This window comes from Argentina silus, assembly GCF_951799395.1.
Source record: "Argentina silus genome assembly, chromosome: 7".
NCBI classification, from domain to species: Eukaryota; Metazoa; Chordata; class Actinopteri; order Argentiniformes; family Argentinidae; genus Argentina; species Argentina silus.
Window position 1 is genome coordinate 3,425,384 of NC_139661.1, and position 24,351 is coordinate 3,449,734.

Consider the following 24,351-nt stretch of genomic DNA (forward strand, 5'->3'; position numbering starts at 1 on the left):
CCTATGGCAGCAGCAGCAGCACTGTGCTGAGCTGCACGCCTCTCTTTTTCTCAGCTCCTACACTCCAAAGTCATTTGGGTCCTTTCGTACGCCGAGCCGAGGGCGCTGTGTATTTGCCGTGCGTTCAACTTGGCACTTCAAATGAATTCAGTCGTGTCATGAGCTCTGCATTGGAAGGAGGTGTAGAAGCGACTGTGGAGCAGAGCTCTCGATCTCTACCGGCTCATTTTCTGTGGGATGATGTATTTAAGGATCACTTAGTGATCTCGTTTGATTGCTTCTACGTGAGTCTGGGCGTTGATGATGGCTGTGTGTGTGTCTGTGTCTGTGTCTGTGTCTGCGTGTGTGTGTGTGTGTGTGTGTGTGTAGTTCAGGGGACGCTGGTCAGGCAAGGGCACCGTTCAATTAACCACACAAGTAAAGTCTTATCCAACCATCCATTTTGGGAACATTTAGATAATATCCCAATACAACAAAGACCACAAAGGCTGCATGCTGTCACTAATACCAGTGGAGGCAGAAATCAGAGGACAGGCTCATTGTCATGCATGGAACAAAATGAGGAATGATATCAAAGATGCTTGTTTGATCTCATTCCATCCCGTGCACCACAATGAGATTACAATGCATTGGCGTGCTCTGTGTAATGCAGTTTGATTGTGATATGGTACAACAAAATGAATACCCTTGTTGCTGTCTGTGGTTGATCTGTTTGTGTGTTGTTAGAGTACGTGTTTGAGATACAATGAATGATGTGGTGTTGTATTGTAAAGTGCTGCTTTTGTGGTGTAGGCTTTACCTGTATCGTTGTGTGTGTGTGTGTGTGTGTGTGTGTGTGTGTGTGTGTGTGTGTGCGCGCAAGGTTGTATAGGCCTATGTGATCTGTATTGTGGTGATACTGCTGTATTGTGTTGTGTCCTTGCGGTTGTGTGTGTGTGTGTGTGTGTGTGTGTGTGTGTGTGTGTGTGTGTGTGTGTTTGGCTGTATTGGGATGCACAGCGGTGCTGTGAGTGGAGGGAGCAGCAGCGCGGGCCCGGCGACCGTGACTAATCCGGGGATCTCCTGTGCAGTGTGTGTGGCAGGCTGTCCTTCACGCCTCACACCGCCCTGATGGGACCACACGCCCAAAGCCCCCCACCCCCCCACCCCTTGGGCAATAAAGGAGAGAAGCTGATAAGATACCAAAGTGATACTGGATACCTTTCTGGACATGATCGCCACGTGCTGTCATGGAGGTCGCATTTTGGGTGATTTCATATGTCATAAGAGGATGTTCCGAAGGCTATGTTTTCAGTATAATTGAGCATTTTATTGCAGTCCGGTACATTTTCAGTCCTAGATCCAGTCAGATGGGGTGATATGCTTTTGTGTTTCAAATGTGTTATTTCGCACATGAAACACTCAACATTAAATGCCTTTCTAGTGCCTCTTTGACTTGATACAATTAGTGTCACAAAGACTTTCTCTGTTCTGGAGAATCTCTTTAGCCATCTCGTTCTTGTGCTTGTTGTATTAAATATGGAGGCAATTATTACTAACCTGGATGTCCATTTGAATCTTCATAATGAGGAAAGGATTCAGCATTTTAAAATCCTTTATTGGAGACATATCCACTGGCCTATTTATGGATTCTGAACATAGTTTGACGTATTTGGGGTCTTTTGGGACACATATATTTGTGAGTATGCAAATAGATATGATTGAACTATTTTAATACTATACTAAATTATTTCAACACTGCTCCTGTTTTCTGTTATAATGAAAGACCGTTCTCCACTAATAATGCATATCTTGAAAGTGCTGAACAAAAGCATGACTTCATTAGTCTGAAAAGAGAGAAATTGAGAACGCTTTGTTGTTGATAAACAGCATACTGGAAGATTCTAGTCACCTCCTCCAATTGTGTACCAATTGGATTTAGCGCCTACATGCTTTGTGTCGGCACCGGTATGCTAATACATTCATTAGTTCTGTGTGAACTGTAAAAAATAGGATTTTATGTACAATCAAACTGATTCGAATATTCACACTGGCAGATGAGAATTACTGCTAATTATCTCTTGGTGTGCTTAGAAGGTATTACCAGTATGCGTTGTTGGCTGTCGGTGGACGTTTTTTGTTCACTGAATTGTGCACAATAACTCGATTTCTCAAGGCGACAATACACACACAGTCTGCCAAAAAAAAGTGAGCTTCCTTTTACTCCTGTTGTATACCTGTATGCCCTCTAGCTCCCAGGTGCTAGGCTGGAATCTATTTAAACTTTTACCACTGGGACTGAGGTACATTTTTTTTTCTGTTTTACTGTTTCTTACCCCCAGTAAAAAGAAATACCAACTGAAGTCAGTCCAATATAAATCTTTAAAATGCCGAATCTGCTCATGTAGGCTTAAGGCTTCACAAAAGTGTGATGGTACAGTGAGCTTTTCTTCTCTCTTGTTGAAACTGAAGCATTGTGTTCTCACTGAAGCTGAACATTTTGTTCTCTCGTTCGTATTGAAGTTAGAAGTCTTTTCTTTTCATCTCGTAACAATGACCTTGAGATTGATTTCCTGTGTGTGTGTGTGCGAGCGTGTGTGTGTGTGCGTGTGTGTGTGTGTGTGTGTGTGTGTGAGTGAGGGAGAATCCTATTCTCAGAACATAGGAAAGTGTATAGGAATGTTAATTGGTATGACTGTGTTGCTTTGGAGATAAGGCCAAGCATGGAGGGGGGGGGGCTTCAAGCATGCAGGGGGCTTCCTTTAATAGATTCAAGATCAGGATGACCCAGTGCTTCCATACCACCATGAAAGGGGAAGTTCAGGAAATTATTTTTCCACCAAAAGAGGACACCATGGCTTTCCACAGCCTTTCCAAACCAACCCTGTGTGAGTGAGTGTGTGTGTGTGTGTGTGTGTGTGTGTGTGTGTCTTCCTCAAATCAGATCCTCATGTCTCCTCTCCTTTCAACAAATGGAGATATTATAGAGCAAGTAGATTCAACTGCAGACTCAAGATGCATGCATTATTAAGGCTGAAGAAGCATGTTTTTTGAACTTATGCTAATGTAGAACCGAGTCTTTGCAGTTACAACCTCCCCCCCCACCCCCCTCCCCCCCCCACCCCCCCGTTTCTTTCCCTTCCTCCCTTTGCTCTCCACTAGTCACATTTTCAAGGGCACTGAATTGGCGTGAACTGTGAGAATACAGCGGAGGGGAAGACCGTAGGATTACACGCCAGCAACACAACACTCAATAGTAGCATCTGACTGGAGGCTTATCCTCAGAGATGCACCCACATGTATGAGTCTGATAGTCCATTCACACACACACACACACACACACACACACACACACATATCCCCAGCAAACTTGACATCCTGGTCATGGCTGCTGCTATATCACAATACCTCATACAGTTTCTCCCTCTAGCCTAGCGAGGCACAAGGTGGTGGTGGTGGTGGGGGGGCGAGGGGTGGTGGGGGGGGTGAGGGGGGGGGTCCAACAGAAGGCGCTCGGCTCTCAGACATCCCACCACTCCGCTCCCCGTGTCAATAAGCTCTCCCAGACTAGATTTGGCCTGCTTCAGGAGTCATTTCGGAGAGTAGCCCCCCATCTCTGGCGCGCTGTATTGATTTCCGTGAAGGAGGCCCGGGGATTGTAAACACTATAAACGGCAGGCGGGCGGACGGGCACGCCCGCAAACGAAGGGCATTCAATTGGCGACGGGGGTAATAAGCGGGAGAGAGTAGGGGGCCGGCTGTCCTCTGGAGAGAGAGAGAGAGAGGGAGAGAGTGCGGTGTGTGTGTGTGTGTGTGTGTGTGTGTGTGTGTGTGTGTGTGTGTGTGTGTGTGTGTGTGTGTGATGTCAAATCTCCACAGCTCTTTTGTTCCTCGCCACTTGTAACCCGGCTCTCGAAACAGTAATTGGTAATAAGGGGAGGGGAGGTTCCACTTGAGCAGATCACATCACATCAGCAGACTTTCAACAGGTCCGGGCAACGGTGGCGACCGCTGATGCCGCGTGACAATGGCACGGTCGGGGAAAAAAAAACAAAGGCGTCTTGATGCAAGGAGAAAGAGTAATAGGGGGGTGCAAGTCTCTGTTTCACATTGTCACATCGGGGGCAGTGTCTGATGTGTTTTTTTTGTCTGGCGGTTTTCTGTTTTTTTTGTGTGTTTTTTTTTACACCTGAGTGCGTCGGATGATTTCTTTGCTCCCCTAACCCCAAACAGAGGTTTTTCCAGACGTGGTTGGTTTGGTTAGATCGTGCAAAACGGATGACAATTTCTCTCTCCAGTGAATCACTGCAGGGCCCCTACAGCAGGATCCCCAGTGCCACAGAAGACCACCCATCGAGGATGGGGGTGGATGGGGGTGGATGGGGGGGGGTCCGTGACTCATGTCCATTGATCCTTGTCATCTCATTCTCCACTGCCTGAGGTGGTAGTCGTGGTGGTAGCAGTGGTGGGTTGTTAGACTGCAGCAATCCCCCTGTTCCCGGCCTCACGTCTGTGTCAGTACAGATCTCATTTCATTCCTGGAGTCGAGCCAACCCCCCCCCCACCACCCCCCACCACCACCCCTCTGTGGGCTCCATCTAATTGACCTGCCGCCTATAGCGATGGTTGTCTGTAAGGCTGTTCAAGGCAGTGTGAGGAGATAAGGGTGTGAAGGGCCCCTCGGAGCCAGGGGTTGGGAAGGTGAGAGAATGGAACGGCTCCAGTCTTAAATGAAAGTCGAGGTGGGCAAATGAAAGGCCCCGTCTCCCTTTATGGGAGAGAAGCAGACCTCTCCTAGACTGACCGGCCCCCAGTCTTCCTATTGTCCAACCCACCCACCCCCCTTCCCTGTCTGCAGGCCCTTTCTCTCACTAAACGATGGTGGCGTCATCATTGCTCACATACCCCCCCCCCCCCCCCCCCACACACACACACACACACACACACAAACACACCTCTCCTCTCTCTCTTTCTCGCCTCTTTCTCCCTTTAAGACCCGAAGCAGTTTCGGAATTAAAAAAAACGAAAAAAAACGAATACAAAGTTGGGAAGTGTTGATGTTACTTCCCTTTCCTCTCCGGAGATACGAGGTGAGGATCAATACTTTTTCATTAACCTGCCTCCTCCCTGTGAGGTAGTATGTGTGGAAGGCCCCAGGTGCCACTGACTGCTCAGACATTGATGAGGGGTGTGTGTGTGTGTGTGTGTGTTTGTGTGTGTTACTTGAAAGACCTCTCTGTGCACACACCCTAACGGTGTCCATGTAAACCTCTGCCAGTGGATAGCAGCTCTTTGGGACCTGACCTTGCTTGTTGACTGCTTGTTGTCGTTGTCGTCCTTGTTGTACCACTGCTAGCCTTATCTGCCCTAATGCTGTGTAACAAATTAATCATTTGTTCCACATTGGGCTCGTACACTGCGGCCTCAGTTGTTTGTTGCAAAAATGCATGCTGGAGATATCGTGCGGCTTTATACTGTAACAATACAGCATTTCTGACATGAAATGTATCTCTGATGTTCAAGGTTTCCCCCACAATTATTGATTTGGTGGTTTGAGTGATTATGAATCCATCCTCCCGATGGCTTCGGTGGGCAATGCCAAACAAGTGCATTGGCTTTGTGAGCAAAGGCAGAGATCTGGTCTGGTCTGGTTGTACAGTAGCACCCCTGTGAGTGCATCGCCTCAGTAATGCTGTTTGAAGCTCTGCCTGAGGGGCTGGCCTATCTCTGAGGCCTGATATTACACTCGCTGGGAAGCCAGACTTTATTTTATCTATTTCAATAAAGACAGACCGAGCCACATAGGAATCAACTCCTACTGTATGATGTTAAGATGAAAAACTATATGAAAATAATAATAATAATAGTAATAATGCATGTATTTTGTATAGCGCTTTTCTCAGTACTCAGAGACACTAGTTTCCACAGAGAGAACAAGCATATATGGATGAATAAAAACAGCACCGTCAGTCAAGACATCAATAAAAATGGTTAAAGATTAAAAGCACATTTAAAAAGATGGGTTTTGAGGGATTGTTTGAAGGAGGAGAGCCTGCTGGATTTTTATTATGTGGTTTGGGAGAGTGTTCCAAAGAGTGGGAGCTGTAGCGGAGAAAGCCCGGTCCCCTCAGGTCCGGCGTTTTAGTCCTGGTGATGGGGACAAGGAGGTTGGCGTCAGCTGACCAGAGACTGCGGGTAGGGGTGTGCTGGAGGAGGAGGTCAGAGAGGTAGGAGGGTGCCATGTTGTTGAGGGCTTTGTAGGTGGTGAGGAGAATCTTAAACTGAATCCTAAATCGGACTGGGATCCAGTGGAGGTTTTGGAGGACTGGAGTAATGCGGTCTCTGGAGTGGGTTCTAGTGAGCAGGCGGGCAGCTGAGTTGCTGAACATGTTGGAGTGTGTTGAGGATTGGTGGCCCCAAATACACTGTGGCAGTAGTCCAGACTGGAGGTAACGAACGCATGGATGAGGATCTCTGCATCACTGAAGGAGAGGGAGGGTCGGAGACGGGCAACATTCCTGAGGTGGAAGAAGGCAGTTTTAGCCATGTGTTTGGCATGAGGTTCAAATATAGTGAAAAAATAACAGAAAAGTATTAAAACACAGTGAAATTAGCGAGAGCTAATTACGGCGCCATAGCAACCATGGAAATCTACCTAAATATTTTACAGCCGTAATTGACATCGTTGGTCGGCCTACTGTACTGTGTCAGTCAGTTCTTGAAGACCTAGCATAGCAAACGACCCCAAGATACAAACTGAATTGGAAAAGGTAAAAAGAAGGCTGAAATTCAGTAAATAATTCTGAAATGTTTTTTATACATACTTGTGTGTGCATAAAGCATGACAATACAAATGTTTGCATGTGTAAGACATGTTGGTTTTACGCACCAACCGTATACTGTATGTTTGTCATCGGCAGTAACTTTTACGAGTCTAATATTAGGTGGTATATTAATGCCGGTGCTGCAGTAGAGATGACTCCTCGAGTTGCTTCGTTCAGAGAGCCCGTGGCAGTGATGCAGGAGGAGGAACTGTCTGCGTTTGTTCTGAGGAATAGGAGGAAGCTCCCCGGGGGGGGGGGGATCACTCAGCAGGAGCCCACCCCTGGAGCTCCTTGGGAGAAGCATGCTCTGGAAACTAGGCCCATATTAATGGGAGTAATCTGAGTAGCAATATTCATAAGACGTACCACACACTGTGTGTTGGCCCCCAAGGATGCACCAAAAATAAGATGCCACTCAGAACTAGAAGCAAACCGAAATGCAGTCTGGAAGATTGTGGTTTGTCAATGTAGAACTTGACCCCACTTGACCGATATACAGAGTTAGTTTGAATGTGTAAAAAAAATAGCTGTGGCTTTGTAGTGTGAAATACCGTGAAATAAGCTATGTAAGCAGCCGCCACTGTTCAAGTGTCAGTATGCTATGTGATGTTTTTGTTATATCCAGTAGGTTCAGTTTTCAAGGCTGTGTTAAAAGCGATTTGATATCTTCAGCTCTTTATTTATTTTTATTTTTTTATTGCTCCGCTACAGAAGACGTTTCCTGAAATGAGGTGTTTCGTTTTTTGGCAGATCTGGTTGTCAGAACTGGGTGGTTTTAAACGACTTAGTGTCTCAACACAATCATATCTTCTTCACAGCTGCAGTATATAGAACAGTGCTAATTGGGTTTTGTGTGAATTTTTTGGCTTGCTGTCTAAATTAACGGGAAAAAAAACACCTTAAGTAATGGGATGTTTGAGCAGGAAGCTTCAGTTGAGACATGAATACTGTACTATAACTGTGCAACATTTACAATTGGATCGGTCTGTCCCTAGTTTGTCTTTATTTCCCAGGATGCTCCATAATTGCTGCTCCCCAAATGCTATTTGGTTCCATTACCGTCTGGGCATTGGCTCCTGCTGTTGAGTTTATGCCAGGAATTATTTGGGTCGTTAGCCGACAAAACAATGTATATTCCAGAAATTCCAGTCCCGGGCTCTTGATTTTATAAGTGTTTTTTCTGCTATCCGTCACTGCTCAGAGGAAATCTCTGAGCAGTGAAAAAAAAGTATGAAAAAGTATGAATTGACTCCATTGAAGTGGAGAAATATAATAAAATATGATCTTGACCTACTGCAATACCATGTCAGAATGAAGAGAGTTGTCAGTTTAGCTTCAAGTTGTTTCAGATTGTCAAGGTCCATCTTGTAACAGAGGCGTTGTCTTTGCGTGATATGGTGTTCTTCTATTCAATTCAGAGTGACTACTCGCATGTCTGTCAGTCTCTCTCTCTTTCTCACTCTCTCTCTTTCTCACTCTCTCTCACTCTCTCTCTTTCTCTCAGTTATTCTCTCTCTCTGCTTCAGCACCCACATGTACTGCCGAAGAAGCCCCTCCCCCTTACTGGTCAATACTGCACAGTCAGAGGTGTGTGTGTGTGTGTGTGGGCGGTTGGGTGGTTGGGTATTGGGACATATAGCAGTATAGCCATCTGAAAGAGCCTGCATGTAGACCTGTCCCCCAGTGAGTATCACTTATCAACAAGCACGTATCGGGCAAGGCAGTGAATCTCTCTCTTATTTTTGCCTTTGTCTTCTGTCATCCTCCACTGCGCTCCTATCTACACTATATTTTGGGTAATAGACACACTTATTAGAGCATTTTCACAGGTTAGATCAGGTCCTCTTCTCTGCACACTTGAATTGCTCATTGTCATTGAGACAGATCGTTCCAAACAAGCGTGGCGAATGATTTCAGTTGATGGATGACGTTAGGACGGACCTGGTTCAATCACTGCTGCTTCCGTCTGGGGCCATTTCCTCCTCTCCTGCGTACATATAATGGGGATACTCAGACACTATAACAAGTGAATCTCCAGTGTATGGAAGAGGAGGCCCAAATCATTCTGACCTCTATGCCTGTGAGCGTGTATGTGTGTGTGTGTGTGTGAGCGTGTGTGTGTGTGTGTGTGTGAGTGTGTATGTGTGAGCGTGTGTGAGCGTGTGTGTGAGCGTGTGTGTGTGTGTGTGTGTGTGTGTGTCAGCGTGTGTGTGTTTGATCGCACATGTGTGTCTGTCTCTGTCTGCTGCTAGGAGACTGATTGTGAAATTCATTTTGTGTGTGTGTGTGTGTGTGTGTGTGTGTGTGTGTGTACGTGCACGTGCGCACATCTGTATCTGTGCGTGTGGCCAGGACAATGAAACTACCATCTCCTTGAAGAGGACAGCACACTTTATCCTGACGGGAGACAATGTGCTGACCCCGTAGGGGCACAGAGGCACTGCAGGGTCAATGGAGATGAACTACTCTGGCTGGTGAATCTGACAGTCCTAATGCAGCCATTTATAATGTTGTTTATATCCCCCAACAGAGCTGAAGTGGATAGCCAGACGTGGCTGGTGGGGTTGGGTAGGTCGGCGATGGAGTGGTTGAAGTATATACACAGTGCCCCATTCAAAAGTGATCAGATTGATTTTTCTTGCAAAATCCCCAGGGTGCTAAACAAATAATTGCATTAGGCTAAGTAGTTTGTGTTTGTGGCATCTTTAAGCGATTGTTTACATAATGGAATCGATTGACTGACACATTGCTTAGCTCTAGAAGCTTAATCTGTCCCGTAGAGTAAAATGATGTGTAATGCAGTTAGCTTAGGGCAAGAAAATGTTAACATTTGAAAACGATTATTTTAAAGGGACTCTTCACCCATTTTACCTCCAAAACCATTGTCCAAATCACCGTACGAACATGTGGGCATGTGAAAACAGCTTTCATTTTTCAAAATGCGTTCTGTAGGTCCAAAGCTAGTTACAGTATCGCTAGTTTGAGGATTTGACCTTGAGTCTTGTATTTAGGGGTAATCACATGGTATTGAAAACTACAAGGAGCTTTAGGGAAGAGTGAGCTTACCGTTTTCGAATGAGCTACTGCCTGGTTTGTTTCCATCCATGAGCACCGCGCTAACACATACATCTGTCCTTTGTGTTTACTAATGTGCATCTTCGCTTAGATGCACCTCTGTGGCTGGCTGGGAGCCACAAAGCACTACGGTCGTTGTAGGATTTCATCAACTGGACATTTAACTTGAGGGTCGGGTAATAAAATACTACTTTCTTGCTTCGTTGCGCCTTTTTTTTCTTCTTCTATTGCCTGGCTATTTAGACAACAAAGACCACTTATAACTTGTCGTTGAGTCGCGGTGACCATCTGTGAAATGTTCCTTTCACGTGGTTGTTAGCCAAGTTGTTGATTTGAAGAATCAACATGTTATTTGCAGTGTGTGAACTGTAGAATCACACATTGGAATCGTTTGTGTGATCTGTGTTTCTTGGCTTTGGTACTGTATTCTGCAGCATTGGGAGTTTATCCCACTTACTCCACACCTGTGATTGAAATGGACTGACTCCAACTACAATGCATCGAGGCATGGCTTAAGGGCTCAGGGCCCTCTTATCTACGATCGGATTTTAATACTACTGAATAACAATTGGTGGCAGAATTGGACACGACTATCACAAAACAGGACAAAGAGAGATTTTGGTATGAACAAATTGATTCCTGTACCCTGGCTGTATTAGTGTAAGGCTCTTGGAAAGAGACGTGTGTGTGTGTGTGTGTGTGTGTGTGTGTGTGTGTGTGTGTGCGCGCGCGCGCGCATACGTGTGTGTGTGTTTGTGTGTTGTATTCCCCTGCTGACCATTGCTCCTTAGATGTGTCAGCCTGTGTTGCTGTTGGACTGCAGTGATGATGAGATATTAATTGCTGCTCCTGAGCCTGCTGCTTGCTCCACCCCACCGGGCCAAGGGATCGCTGTTAAATCTCCAAGATACAGGAGCACAAAGAAATTCTCCCAGCTTTGAATAGATTAAGAGGTCATTAGCATGGAAGATAAGAGAGAGAAAATGGTCTCAGTTGAAGTCTCACAGCTATGCTTTTTTTTTGCTGCACTTTTGTCTGTTTCTGATGTTTTTCAGCAGACAGTGGTGCTTTTCTTTTTGCCCTCATCAATAGCAGCTCGTCTTCGTCAGCCTGTGAACACGAGATAGAGTTTGTCGTTTTTGGCCGTTGCAGTTTGTTTTGGGCACTTCAGGTAATTCTAGGTCTGTCCCTGGAGTATGTCAAAAGGAGTATACGTCACGGAAATCACGCACGTCTGACAGATGGAGATGGCTTGCCTCCCCTCTGATTGGCTCCTCTGCTGCTGCTCTCCACTTCTTCGTTGCCTGTTCGTCAGCTGTGATGTACCTGTCATGTGATGTGTGTGTCTGTGTTGCACAATAGCTTCCCATCAAACAGAAAAACCTAAGCAAGAACAACAACACAATCCATCGGACAGCAGAACAAAATACTTTATAGCCAGATAAAGGCATCATGGGATGCCTGCGCTCATCACAGCGGTGATAATTTCTCCTTCAAATGGCCATGACCAGAATAGCCATTTGAATACAAAACAGCCAAAGCCGATCTTTTGAATGAATAAAATATTGTAGTTGTCCAGAAACAGTGAATGATTCAATTGAGGAAACAAGGTGTTGATTGTCTCTGGGTACAGGCTAATTCACAAGGCCCTGACACTTGCTGTAAATTGGGCCTATAAACCTCTGGGCATCGCAGCCCGAGACGCGTTGGCAGCCCTGAGCTGGCCCAGACTGTGGGTACTATTCAATCAAAACTGAAAACAATGTTATTCAGGGGGTAAGGCAAAACAACAGCTTTTAAGACTAAGTTGACATCCAGCTGAGTCAATTATAATCAATTTACCATACACAGTATGAGTCTGAATACGAAATTCTAAAAAAAGAGTTGTTTTGTTTTGCCTCCGAAAAGTTTTGGGTTACTGTTTTTTTTTTCCGAAGTAATAAAGCTGAGAGTGTGTTCAGGGACGAGAGATGATAGAATCTGACTCCTACTCCCGCTGTGATGAGTCAGTATAGAAGGTGTCTGTCACCTCCTCCGTCAACCCCCCCCCCCCCCCCCCTTTCTTCCTCCTCTCCCAGCCCCAGTGCCTATGAAGGATATTAATGCAGTATTGATGAGAATCCTGTTACATCCTCTGAAACCAACTCTCGCCTTCCTCCCAGCTCTCCGAACGCCCATCACCCTCCATTTCTGTCACATTAAGCCATTTGGTAGAGCCAACGAGTAAAGAAGACCATAGACTGAAAGCAGGCAGATTACGCTACAGCTGAACAGGCTGTGTAGAGTGGTGGGAGACATGAATACTTTATAAAAGACAGTCTAATTCTGCCTTGAGCCAGAAGAAAGCAATACTAAGAACTAGGAATACTGGGAATTCGAGTGTATGAATACATTAATATGTCACGATGCCACACTGATTTGGTTTGCTGTAACCGTGGCCCTTTTATGTTTTCATTTGGATGACTTATGATACACAGTGCCATAATTCCGGCTGTGGCTTAGAGTTTTTTCAAGCTTTACTTCGCCACAATGTGCTTATTTGATATGACTAAGGGAACTGTGCAGCGTGAGGTAATTGCGCTCCAGCTATCTGAGATTCATGTAAAATGGATTCTATTAAAGCCTCCATTTCCTTCTGAACTCACATTTGTAAAAAAAAAAGAAAAAAAAAAATTCATTATTGCTCCGTGCTCCTGAATTACGCTGAGGGCATGGAAAGTCCGAATTCAAATAATTGAATGTGTGACTACCTGGATTTACAGTATGTCTGGAAATCTCATGATGAGGATATGTATTTAGTTTCTCTATAGAGGTGAATGAAAGGAAAGCCTGCCAGAGTAATCACATGTGACTAGAAATACCTCCAGCTCTGGTGAAAAGCAGCAGCCGTCACCTTGTTTTACTCTGTCTCCCGTCTGTGGTTTGACAGTAATGGTCCCCAATGCCAGCCGAGCTGCCTGCCTTTCCGTGCCCAACGCAGGAAATGGTGACTTACCCATTCTATAAATAGCTCTTTTCTTACCGTAAACGGTAGTGGCCAATTACACTGGGCCGAGTCCTTTTCCTGCCCCGCGGGTGAAATGCAATCGTTTCTGTGGGCCTGGACCATCACTCAACTACTGTTAAAGGGTTCAGTGGTGATTAGTAATTGCTTTCTCGGTCGAGAAAGATTTCAAAGTTTTGCTGGCTATTGTCCCCTGATAGTGTCTCTGTTTGAGATGTTTGAGAACCCCCCCCCATCCCCCCTCTGGAGGGACTGAAGCTAATTAACATGCTTGGTTGATTAAATGATGACAGGAGATGTCATTGTCACTGCCATGGCCTTCACAGTGACCTCCACCGTGCAGACTCCCAATCGCACATGAAGACACCGCTCCAAACCCGTCAAGCTCCAGTTCACTCAACTTCCATTGTTTTTTTGTTTTTTTCTGATGATTAACTTTAATGAGACATAAGATTGTGAACAATTTATCTGTTGTTTTTTCCCCCCAGCGAACCTTATCTAGTTACCATTGCGAATGAAATGTCCTTCTTAATTAAGCATTAATTGGCGTAAAACGCCTTGTTTATGGTCGCGTAATGAACTGTAACCGTCGCTAAAAGACGAACCCGAGGCGAGCGGTTAGCCACCTCTTATCCCCTTTTGATTTAATGTTAATAACAATGTCCGCGATGACAATGCGCATCTGCTCCTCCCCCCCCCCCTCTGTCCCTGCACCGCTTCCGCAAATAGACCCAGGCGGTAATGTCCTCCTCCCAACCCACATCTTCTCACCACCGATGACACATCTCTGTCTTTCTGGATTCAGACGAGAGTGGAGCGCTGTGCCTGGGCTGCAGTGGTAGGTGTTACATCATTGACAAGTACAAGGGGTTAGACCCCGTCTGTCTCAGGCAGATCCCAGCGCCTATCTTTTATTCTAACTGGCAGTGCATAAAAAAACTCCTCCCCGCAAAAATTCTGTTGCTCCATCAGGGAGACTGATCATCCATATGTTGTAGACGAGTCACGGGTGATGGACTGAATTCACAATCAGCTTCCTCAGCGGCAGCGGCACACACACTCGCACGTGAGTGCACACACACGCAAGCACACACGCAAGCACACACGCAAGCACACACGCAAGCACACACGCAAGCACACACGCAAGCACACACGCAAACACACACGCACACACACACACACACACACACACACACACTGCCGTCTCCCGTCATTGCAGACTTTGTATTCACTACCTGTTTAGTTTTTTTTTCTGCTCAACTGATCTTAGCATCATGCATTATGGGTCACCGGTCTGGAACAACACCCTCACGGTCCAACTGAAAACCAAATGACCCAGACTATTAAGAGTCTGTTCAAAGATCGTGGGCAGACCCTTGGAGGAGACCTATCAGTCATCATATATTCGGAGCACCAGCGGACTGGCAGAAATGTAATCGCAACTGATATAAGAACTCCTTCATCCCACACTCAAGTATGCTGCTCAATCAGTGGATGCACTAACCCCCCCCCCCCCACCCCCGCCGCTGTTTCTTATTCGGTATTTCAATCTCTTTGCATTAAAATGTCCATCTAAAATCCACAGCCGGCTTTACTTTCTTTACGGTGGAACAGCATTGTCCCAACTCGGAATAAAAGTCATTCACTGCAGCTGAGCCTTCCGCCGTTCGTATAATTCGCACCTGATTCAATTCCTTGTGCATCAGAGGTGATGCGTGGAATCAAACAGCAATCTCGGACGGAGTGGGTTCAAGTGGAAACATTGATTTTTCTGTCTGTGCCACGGGCTCACGTCAGGATCACAGATGGGGGAGACGTCTGATGGCATCTGATGAAATGAGACTCAGAGAAGCTGAAAATCTCTCCCCCCCCCGCCCCCAGACCTCTCTGTTTGGACATGTAGAAACTCCTCTCCTCTACAGTACCACTGTCTCCCTCCCCCCCCCCCCCCCCCCCCCGCTGTCCTTGACACACCAAAGCCCTCCGGGCCCCTCCGACAGCCCCATCCATTTCCCTCTTGTCTGAACACGACCCTTCAAAGTTTCTGAGAGGCTCTGCCACTTTATTTTGGCAGGAAATCTTTTTTTTTCCGGGCTATTTTCGATCCGTCTCCCTCCGCCTCAGAGACACTCTGCGAGTTTCCATGGGCCTGCGAGGTCTTTTCGTCCCGTCTTCCCCTTTAATCAAAGGAGCAGTAGCGAAGGTCAGCTCTCCGGGATGAGCACTCAGCACTCTCAAATTGAACTATTTCTCTATTTTTAGGGCAACGCGCGCACGGCCCCCCCGTTGGCCATCATGATGATGATGGACTGTAATTCTCTGTTGGAATACTCAATTAGGTGCTGGGGGGGGGGGGGGGGTACCACAAGAGCCGCTACACAATGGAAGGACATTTTCGGGTTTGAAATGTGTCCGGGGCTTTGCTTTCAATCAGAGCGGCCGGGGCGTAACCAAGGTGAATGGATTACCTGGACACTCATTGTGCCGTGTGCCGTGACTTCCACCGACCCCTCCAGAATAACGCAGGGATCAGGGGGATCAGAGTGTCGTCCCCTCCCCGGACTGTCATTATGCCCCGGCCCTCGGCACACACACACACACACACACACACACACACACACACAGCGACGATGATCAGTATGAATAATGGCCAAGGTGCCGGTGGCGCCACGTCTGGAATGACATTAAGCGTAAGCCTCTGAGTGAATACGATTCCGTTTGGTCGGCACTGTACTGGAGCTCCATGCGTTCTGTAGGGGAATGTGTGCAGCATGCAGAGCGCTTCGCGAACACATCTTTAAAGTATTGCTGTACGGCTATTGCTGTATGATTCATAGCGGCGGGGGCATGTTGTTCTAGAGATTGTGCGAGGATGCCATATTAAGGAAGCCCCATGAAGTAGTGCAGTATTTGAAGGTGATGTATTGTTATTGAGTATTATTAGCCGCCGCCAGGACAACGTCACAGTGAAATATAATGTTGCTTTGAGAGAATTAAAAGTCCGGGGCAGTGAGCAAGGACGAGATGGCACATTATACATCTATCGTAAAATTGGTAATTTTGTGCCTGAGTGGGTAATACACATGCACATGATGTATCTTTGGAGTTTTCTCGATGCACACAGCTCGATGATGAATTCCAGCGGACTTTTATGTCGTATGTTCACCCGCCCATAACGACCCACCCATATTTATAGATAGGTTTAAATTTTAGCTTTAAATTGCATCAAATAGTGGTGCTCAGGATGTTTTTTTTTTTTTTCAGGACACAGAAGAGTACAATCACGTCCCTCTCTCCTCCTGTGATTGAGTCACTCTCTTCTGACCAGAGGCCCCTGTGTCACTGCACGCACACACACACACTCACACACACACACACACACTTCTCCAGTCATCCATCACTCTTGATACCAGGGCGTAAAGAGAAGAATGAGGAGGAGGATCATGCTCAGCCACTCATACCTGCCAGCGGTCCTCACAGATAGCACTGCATCCCAGCATTGACAGCCGAGAAAAGAATTCAGATCAATCAGGCATCCCCCAGACAGGATCCCAGTCAGCCGGGGCTCCGCTCCATTCATTATTTACTGCAAAATTACACTGTGGCCTTCTCCAAATGATCTGGGGGGGCGATGGGACAAGTCGTGATAGAATATGCAGGCCTCTGCATAATGTAGAACCGAGGCTGAAAGCTGCCACGACTGAATCAGCCACAAATATTACAAGACATTTTTTTTTTTTTTTAGTTATCACAGCATCGATGGAGATGTCTGGAGTAACGTTGGAGAGTCGTCTTGGTGGCACAAAGCGTGCTTGTGTGGGTGAAAAAGAGTGCTTTTAACTGGCATCAGAAGCATCGATTCCATTGGATTTCGAGACGCTCCTTAATCGTTTTCTTCTTTTTATTTTGTCTGCGTGCCAAACCCTGAGAGATAAGACATGAAGCAGTGTGTCATTAAGTAGTGTAAAACTCATGTTGACTTAAGAGGGATACGTTGGCGCGTGATTGTGTGCATTGGGGGTAATCTCCATTCTGAAGCCATCGAGGGGCTCGACAGGGACCGGAGAGGGAGCGGCGATAACTTATGCAGCCGGGCTTAGCTTCACCTTTGATGTATGTCCCAGAAATCCAAGGTGCTCAAAGCCTATCTGTCCTTGAAGTGAAAGCAACCAGGCATCCCTGGAGAGGGAGAGATATTCTAATCCCACACCCAACTAGAAGTTTTGGTGGTGGAAAAAGTCGACTTTAGAAAAGAGTCTTTTAGGATTTACCCCTTGGGCCCCTCCGATCATACTTAATGAAACATAACATTACCTGGCTTCTCTTGTGCATATTTGTCTGCAGTCAAAGCTGCTTGGGGAAATGCTGATGATGTTGAATTCAGCATACAGTGGCAATGGAAACCTCCCTGCGAAAGTGTGACAGAGGCAGGTTAGAGTACAAAGGGACTAGTACACTCTTAGAAAAAAGGGTTCCAAAAGGGTTCTTCCATTGTGCCTGTGGGAGAACCCTTTGGAGAAAAGAACCCTCTGTGGAAAGGGTTCTACACGGAATCCAAAAGGGTTCTACATAGAACCCAAAAGGGTTCTTCAAAGGGTTCTCCGACAGGGACAGCTGAACAACCCTATGTGGTTCTAGGTAGCACCTTTTTTTTCTCCAAAGCGTGTATTAAACCTCAAAGCGTGAATAACTATTAAACCTCATGATGGCTGCAGAGGGAAACTGCCAAGGGAAATTGTCTAATACCATCATCACTGAATACTTGAGAGATTTGCCCTTCCCAGCAGTCCATTCCCGGCCGTCAGGTCGTTACCTCTGCTGCTATAGAAGATACCTCAGCCTTTTGGACAGGGTCAGGGTGGTTCACAGCACAATGACTCATCAACGGGAAAGGAGATCCATTAAACCACATGCTGCATGATACGAATGGTACACTACTACAGTGGGGCTCTGCTCTGGCGGAGCCGAGAGTCAACCCGAGATGTGTGAACCTGCAGCGGTTATATTGTTATTATGTAAAAGGCCATATTTTAATGATGCACCGTTGCTTAGCTGGTTGATTATTTATTTCCATGTCCTTGTTTTTCTCTCCACACGCAGCTGCTGTGTCAGGCAGATCTCCCCGGGTGGATTGCACAAACGTGTCAACTCTAACAGAGCTTTCCCCAGTCCACTCTCCTTCTGACAGCCCCCTGCAGAAACATCAAAGGTACCCAGCGCTATGCTCTCCCTCTGCCTCTCTCTCTATCTGCCTTTAATCATTCCATTCAACACATCATTGAGTCAATTATCCTAAGGAGGAGTTTTTTTGTGTGTCATCTGAGGAATGCTGTTTGTTACTGATTGTTCACTTCATTTGAGCACTCCCTTTTTGTTGTTGTTTTTTTTTGGTTCCTTTGTGCTTTTCTTTTTCTCAATACCAACAATTAAAAGCAGTTCCATGGGAGGAAAGTGCTATTTGGATAGCTTCAATCAACTCAGATAAATGACCCTAAAACATCTGTCTTCTAAAAGGTGGTTTTTTTCCTTCACATTCCTTGTGTTTGAAAAGTGGAGCAGGCAACGTTTGTTCCGGTCCAGTTTCCCAAGACACATTCAGCTGTGTAATTGAGTGTTTGAAGTTGGCAGAGTATGTTTTCAGATACTGTAAGTGACAGTAATTGCAATTTGGATATCTTGCATTTCTTTTTTTCTGTAAACATTTGACAGAAAAAATATTGGTTTGTTTTTTTCATCTTCTATAACACTACACATTAAATAGCCCCTATATGTGCACTTACTTTAGTAACAATGTTACTGCTTTGTGGTTACATGCTCTAGTAATTAGGTATCCGTGGTACAGTACATAGAGTTTTAGTGGAACAGCCATTATTCCACTTGTATAATCACACAAAATGCAGAACTTTAATCCTATGCATTTAAAAAAAAAAAAAAAAAAAAAAAAAAAGTAAAGGGGCAACTAAATGTCCCTCTTTCATTGAGCATCACAATATGAATACAGTCAGTGAATATATTCTACTGACTTGTCTTCACAAGCTCTGTAAATACTAGGAACAACAGGGACTTCATTCTCTTTGTGATAGTGTGAGCAAAGAACCAGTTTTGCGTGTGGAAACTGGGAATAAATGAGTAAAGATGTGTGTGTGCGTGTGACTCTGACTGTCTGGGCCTCACAGCTTCCACACACAGAAGTTCTTCAAAGGAAAGAAGAAAAAAAAGAAATGTGTGGTAAACAATGACTTCTTCTCTTTCTTCTGGTTTTGAAGCTTATCATCAGCAATGGGCTCCACGCTCCTCGCTAAGCTTTGCTTATCCTGGCATCACTCTGCTATGCCCTACAGTGGATTAACATTCACTTTAATGTCTCCATAGAGAGAAAAAATGCTTTGAATCCCAAATTGGAGGGAGGATTGGCTGGGTGACGATGCATTTTTTTTTGCCTAAATGAGAGAGTAAATCTTCAAAGTCAGCATAGATTACTCATTTGTTGCACTTATTCAGAACAGGCCGAGAGCATGTGTTAGACTGCTGTATCCATGATGCCATTTAGAATATCAGGTATTTATTAAAAGGGACAATGCACTCCTTTTCGCTGTTGCAACGCCGAAGCCAATACCTATTAATCGCTTAAGCTAGCTGTCTGACAGCGATTCTTGCAAACCACCTTCTCCTATAATGAAGGACTTTTTCATCACCATTAGCCCCACTCTGAGTGGACAATGTCGATGCAGAATGAAAGACATCTCTATTTTTTGAGAAATCTTGAGGAATGGCAACACTTATTATGTCTAATAATCATGTTCTGCACTTAGCTGCAATGCTATAAAAGCTTTCCCTACTTTTTGAGAATAAATCCAGCTATTTTGAGCCACTCAATGTGCTTGAAAGCCTGCAGGACTCCAAAGTGTTCCTGGGGCCTGGAACATAATTTCTGATGATTAATCACTATCCAGTGCCAGTCATTCCACATATAAAAGCTTTGACATATTAGACACAAAGAAATATTACCAAGAGTCTGAAATGACTGCTTGTTTAAATCCAAGTAATACCCTTTAATGTCTCCAATTTGGCATCTAATTGTTTGAATGTATTATTTGAGAGCTCAGGTGGGCTGATGAGTGGAGAGGCCAGGAGGAGCAGGTGTTTTTAAGTAGCCCTTTGTGCCACTGAGACCTGCCTTCTCAGATGGGCATCAGATGGGTTGAGACAAGGAATTCATTTAAGCTGCAATTATAGCCCCCAGAAAGGGGGAATTGGCAGTGAGAGCTAGAATGGGATAGGCTGGGATATTATGGCACTAGTCCCTAATCAGGTGAGTGTCTCTGAATGAGTACTGGTCACTGATGGTCCCACTCAATTATGATCACCCCCCACCCTTCTGCTGCACCCAAGCCCAGCCACACTTAGCTCACACCACTTCTGGTGTTGGGGTACAGCCTCGCCTGCAGACAGATTCTCTTTGTTCCTGGTGGATTCCCCTCAATGTGTTCTTAATTGATTCACGCTGACAAAGTCCTCAAATGTCATTCAAGGTACTTTTAAAAAAAAAATTAAGCTGAGGCCAGTGTAGCAAGCTAATTTTAATTCAACCTGGCTATACTGTAGGAGACGTTCAACATTTAAACTCTTCCATACTCTTCCATACTCTTCCATACTCTCAAGCGGCTGCAGGGGCAGATGACTCGGTGCATTTGAATGCCCTAGGCTGAGTAGTGAGGGGCCTCATGAAATGTCAAGAGCTCCTTCCAGTCCATTCTCGAGAGACATTATTCCTAAAGTATGGGGGTATCTTTTATTGTATGGTCTCAGAAGGGTTCCCAAAGACCAGACGAATGAGCTGTTGAGGATTTATCGCCACATTTTCCGGTGAGGCTTTGAAGTGAGTGACTGCTGCATCTCATCTCCCGGACCATGCTGAAAGCGTGGCCACGTGTGAGTCCATTTATTACCCGGCTATTTTTAGAGCCAGGGTTTGTACTGAAACACATTTATTCTTGAGGAAAAGCCCCACACCAGCATAACTTGGGCTCAGTGCAAGGTGCTGCATTCACTCTGTGGTGGAATGTTTTAACTGTTTTTTCTCTTTAATTAAAAGATGTTTACCCCTTAAGAGTAGTCGTATCCAACCCCAAAAACCATAGTGGAATTGATTTAGCATTTTTCATGTTTATTTCAGCATTTTAAAATTCTCTTCTCTCCAATGATGTCATCACCACCACAACTGATACACTTCGCCTTCCAGTATTTCTTCTGAGGGCTTTTGAAGATATCATTAATGCAGTGAATAACTCTGGTGTCGGTGATGGGGTATCGGGTTAAACGCTGGGACCTTGGAGGGCTCTCCCTACAGCCCCAGACCATTAGCAAACATCTGCTGTGCAACGACTTAAAAACCGGGGCCATTTTTGGCGAGGGGGGAATTCTTCAAATTCACTCCCTGCGTACTCAAGGGGGGCTATTTTCAGCGTGCCCAGAAGTTAGTGGTAATGATAAGCTCTCGGGGCGTTGCTGACATGCCTCCCATATTCTCCCTGTGACTCAGGAAGCAAGGAGCCCCTGTTCCCTGTCCCTTCCCCCCATCCCTCTCTCCAGCCCCAGGAGATGTCTGAATCACTGGAGTTGCTCTGAGAAGTCTGTCTGTCATCAAGAGCGTCTCATCAACATGGCTCACCGTATCTCCTTCTCAGCTGTCTCAGGGTTTTTATCTCAAAACTCGGATAAAATGGCGGACAATCTGGAGAGTAGATAAGTCCACTGTATTTGCCTTATAGACCAGTCCAGAACAACTATGCTGATGAATCAAAGCCAGCGGGGAACAGAAAAGACTAGCCAAAGCCTGTAACCCATTTGACAGATCTCTTTGAAATGGAATCGTCTGGAAGGGTTATAGCTTTAGGCTGTGTGTGATTGTGGGCATAGCCTCAATCGGCCTTCTCATGTTTGTCTGCGTGGAAGAAAACAAACACGAGAAGCGGCTTCCACCAACCGCCATCACTGACGCTCTCAACTTAGAGATATGACGAGGGCCTTCACCATGTTTGCTTTGCTAGGAGAGCGGTGGTGTCAGACCGGTGCTCCATTCAGGATAAATAAATGATCAGCGAGAAACAGACATCAAAGAGTGATTGTGTGCTTCAAAGGGAATAGGGGGCTCTCACCCACCCGGTTCCTATGAAGAACAGTGAACTCTGTTTACACCCACAACACGCACACACACACACACACACACAGACAGACACACAGACACACATACACAACTCTGCAATCCGACCTGTTTGGGATTCTAATCAACACAACTGCACTGTGCCTCTCCTGCCAAGCTACTCTTTTAACACCCCCCCCCTCTCCTTTTGTGTTTCTCTGTCTCCTTCTCTCCCCCTCTCTCTCCCTCTCTCTATCTCTCTGTTGTAGCTAATTCAAGGGTGAGCTGATGGTTGTCCTTGTGTGGTGTGTGATATACTGTACATTACAGGGTGTGCATTCGTAAACGCCGTTATTCTCTCAACATGACTTTCCCGGGGGCCTTGAAAACCAATGGTTTCATTTCTTGTTTTAACCCCACTCATCCGATCAAATAAATAACTCAATAAAAAGATACATCTCTTTTTTCCCCCCTCCCCTTTTTTTGTTTGCAGCCTCTTCTCCTCCGTAGCCTTCAGACTCCTCTGCTCCTTCTCTGTGGGTAGAGAGGGGGATGTCTGTGATCTAACCGCTCTCAGTCCACTAATCTACTAGGTGTGTATGGCACTTAAAACCCTCCCGTGTGTTATTGTGCCATCAAATCTCCACCCACCCTCGGTATCATTCCACCGTCCATCGTGGATGTTTGTGACCGTGACACCGAATGCCGCTGTGCATCTATTTTCCTCATGATCACCATGGTTTGAATGGAACTGAACCGAACGGCAGACGTGATAAATGGCCTCTTGAGATGGCTTTGTGGAGCATGCACCTCTTTTAAGCTGTGTGTGTGTGTGTGTGCCTGTGAAAGTGTCTGTGTGAGGTTTACTGTGGAATGTAAGTTGTCTTACATTGACCATGATGCATCACGACTGTAGTGTGCATGACAAGGATGTGTGTGCCATGATAGACATTTCTCCTTTGTCATAAGTGAGGTAAGATATAGCATTTGTTGGGGTGTCTGACCTCACGCTGTACATTTACCACCTCCAAATGTCGATGTGAAAGAGTGACTATCTTTTTGGGCAAAGTGCATCGTGTCATCTTTTGTGTCTTTTTGGTATTCTTATCCTTGTACTTGGAATGTGTGTGGAAACATCCTGTCTTTATTCCTGTAACTGACGTTTTCGACCCAATTGTATTCAGTGTTTTCTCCTTTGCCAATAAACATTGTTGTTGTTGACGGTTACCGGGCCAGCCCAGTGTGGTTGTATGTCTGTAATGACCCGGTGCCCCCCCTCTCTCCCCTCCCTCCCCGCCCTGCCGAAGATCAGTACACACCTGATTGCCTACTCGGGCTCAGCCATGGAGGACTATGACGTGTGCTCAGCTGCCAGTATCATGGCCTCGGTGAAAGAGCAGGAGGCGCGCTTTGAGCGCCTGACCCGCGCCCTCGAGGAGGAGCGCCGCAACGTGTCGCTGCAGCTGGACCGCGCCGTCCTGCCCCCCGACAGGCTGGGTGGTCCTAACGCGCCCAACAGCCAACCCCTCGCCTGGCAGCAGGTGGTGATGCAGGTAACCCATGCCACGCCAGCACCCCCCCCCCCCCCCTCCATCTGAGCGATGCCATTCCGTCTCCATGTGCATCTGGGTCATTGCTCTGTTGGGCTATTGCAATGTCATCACTGTGTGACTCGATATTCTCTTTGATCAATCTCTCTGATCCGGGCCCTTGTTCTGTACAGTACACTGTGCTGCTGGCTGTTGCAGTGTGTTGTGTGTGTGTGTGTGTGTGTGTGTGTGTGGTGGTGACTCATCATTTTTGTGGTGGGGAGGGATGAGATTCCATCCCTCTCTCATCCTCTCCTCCGCCACCGTCATCCAATCCCGTCCCCTTCCACCCAGTGCTCTTTGATATTGTCTTGTGGTCTTGCTGATTGGATGTAGCCTTTTTCGTCTAGCCCCCGTTAGGGGACTGAAGGACGCTTGGCGCCCGGTTGGGACCTGAGAACGGCGACTCCCTCCCGGCAGAGGGTAAAAGTGTGGAGATGAGGAAATGAGGCTAGATGTAATCCCCCCCCCAGAAATGTCATTGGTCACCCCGGCCCATTGATTTACACACCCCAAACTCCTGGACGCCCAGGGAAATGTTGCAGACGCAATCTCCACTGTCATTAACTCCTAAGGTCAAGTCTCAGATCCGTAGGACGTCCAGTTAAATGGATTTCTTTCTTACAGATTGCGCCCCAACCTTTGTGTTTCGTGGCTCATTGCTAATTTACCCCCCCCCCCCCCCCCCCCCCCAAAAAAAAAAAAAAAAAAAAAGCCAGCCTCGTCACCTTTTTTGCC

At 46.2% G+C, this 24,351-nt stretch overlaps 1 protein-coding gene across 1 annotated transcript in view; it reads left to right on the plus strand.

The window, feature by feature from the left end:
- Positions 1–24,351, plus strand: part of arvcfb (ARVCF delta catenin family member b) — a 150,602-nt gene that overhangs the window by 33,685 nt on the left and 92,566 nt on the right. The window contains exon 3 of the mRNA XM_083673668.1: positions 17,983–18,091. The gene's annotated coding sequence lies outside the window, so the exon portion shown is untranslated. The remainder of the gene's footprint in view (positions 1–17,982; positions 18,092–24,351) is intronic.